Genomic DNA, 2,283 nt, shown 5'->3' with positions numbered 1-2,283 from the left:
TTTTCGTAAAAATTTCAGTAGAACCCTCCTTATAACTAGGATCTCTCAAAAATTCTACAACAGGAATTTTTTATAGATAACAATACAAATTAGGAGTGTAGCTCCTTCTAGCCAGCAACCAATATAAAAATCAAAATAAAGTCTATCAACAATCTATGTGGAGCATATATTCTTTCTTTTAAATCAAAAAGACATACAAATTATATATTTACATTAAAAGCAACAGTACCAATAAAAAATTTCCACCCACTGTAGCTATTTTTCCCTTCAGATGTCAATGGTGGGATTAGCATCAGCTAACAAATCTGGGGCCAAAATAAGTTTTTCAGTGAATAGTATTCCCAAAATAAAATTGTAAAATCTAAATTAACAACCTCTAATAATAGTATACATTAAATAAAAAGAATTCAACAAAATAAATTTGTAAGTCTGTAAGTTGTAATCACAATTGTAAAATGAAAGTAAGTTGGAAGTGATATATTTTTATCATGCTTAAAGAAAACCATTTATTCACACGTAAATCCAAGTGATTTATTTGCTAGCCAAAATCATGTAAATTTTTAACAAATAGATATTTGTCTGCATTTAAAATTTTTGAGGACACAATATAATAGATAACAAACATAAACACACAGTCTACGAGGGTAAATAGCCAAACACGGTCTATGCCATGAAAACAAATGTGGACACATAATCCATGACAGTAAGTAACCAAACGTAGCTGAAACTACGAAACAAACGTAGACATACAGTCCACGAGGGTAACTAACCAAATACGGCTTAGGCCACAAAATCAAATGTAGGTACAAAGCCTACAAATATCAAACGTGAGAATAAAGCTCACGAGACAAACTAACTAGTGTTTAATCATAGCGCTCTATGGGCTAACAAAACTGCGATTAGCAGCAGTGTTCTGTTTAGAGTCCTCTTAAAATCGTGTTTTAAACATGTGAGAAAAATAATTATTGCTATAATAAAATTTCCATTGTCAATGCCAAACTTGCATAAGTTGTTTCAAATTTCAAAATTTGTGAAAACTATACTTTATAGCTATTACGCCAAACTTACAATATTTGAGTAGTCAATACATTTCAAAACTTAACAACTATACAAGAGTGCTTTCATTGACCTTGGGAATACACTTTTGAGAATAAATAAATGCACATATCATAATTCATTTGTCCTTTATTAATATTCCATAATTTTTAAAATTAATGTAATTCATAAAAATAAAATGTTTCAATAAAAGTCTATGACAATAAAATAAATTAAAGGGAATGATATTCACTTACTTGTTGCAGTTTCAAATCTCCAAAATATTCTTTCTTCGATTTCTATCAGGATCCTCTTCTTCTACACGTCCTATAAAGACATAAAATTTCATGATTACATTTCTTTGAAGTGTATAAATTCATTCATAATTCCATATCTTTCATATTCATATTTCTCCTACTAGAGCCCAAGCTAAGACTAATCTTTCCTTCCAAATTTTAGCTTCTATAAATCTATAATACCAATATCCATTCTAATCCTAAGAACCAACAAAATTTTAGACACTAAAAATCAAGTTTAATTCCTCTTACAAGCATTATAACAACCATCTTATAGGTACAAATTTCAAATTTCACACTTAAGCTCTTTCTCTTTTAAATCCATTATAACAATTGTTCTAGACCAACCAACCTAATAATTCAACTTAGCTTGGATATTTTGAACCATATGTAGATCATTGTTAGGCCTCAAGATATATATATATATATATATATTTTCCAAGCTCCATTACATTTCTTTCTTCTCCCATTTTTAGCATGGTAGCAAGACCACATATAGAATTTATAATCTCCTTAATACATCTCAGCTACTCACACGCACAAATCAGACGAAGAGAAGGAGGAGAGATTGAAGCTTTTAACCTTAAATGAATCAACATGCACGGACAAAGGAAGGAGAAACAATTCCAAACAGTAAAGGAAGGACTGCCATCGTGAATGAACAAGAAGAGTGAGTATATCAGTAACTGAAAATGAACAAGAGGAAGAAATCTTAGCTCACCTAAAGCATTTGTAAGCACACGAACAACAAGGTAAAAGAAAGAGAGATTTTTCATACTTGAATCAGTAACAGAGGTAGATGAATGGCGGCGAATAGGGAAAGAACTCATAGCTGAGGCGAACAGACTAGTAGTGAGCACATTGGTGACAATAACCCACGCAAATGACGGCGCTAGCTACGGTTGAGCAGGAAGAAAGTAGTGACAGACGGGAGGTAGAGTAGAAGGTTGTC

At 31.5% G+C, this 2,283-nt stretch overlaps 1 long non-coding RNA gene across 1 annotated transcript; it reads right to left on the bottom strand.

The window, feature by feature from the left end:
- Positions 1-1,292: 1,292 nt before the first annotated feature.
- On the bottom strand, positions 1,293-2,283 carry LOC129285225 (uncharacterized). The gene is made up of 3 exons (XR_008587117.1): positions 2,110-2,283; positions 1,914-2,017; positions 1,293-1,362 (listed from the first exon to the last, which is right to left on the bottom strand). It is a non-coding gene; the product is annotated as an uncharacterized LOC129285225 (long non-coding RNA).

The sequence above is a fragment of the Prosopis cineraria genome, unplaced genomic scaffold, assembly GCF_029017545.1.
Source record: "Prosopis cineraria cultivar Desert tree isolate PC_DT_omini unplaced genomic scaffold, ASM2901754v1 PC11, whole genome shotgun sequence".
NCBI classification, from domain to species: Eukaryota; Viridiplantae; Streptophyta; class Magnoliopsida; order Fabales; family Fabaceae; genus Prosopis; species Prosopis cineraria.
The sequence above is the reverse complement of the archived record's forward strand: the minus strand, read 5'-3'. Positions and strand labels throughout refer to the sequence as shown.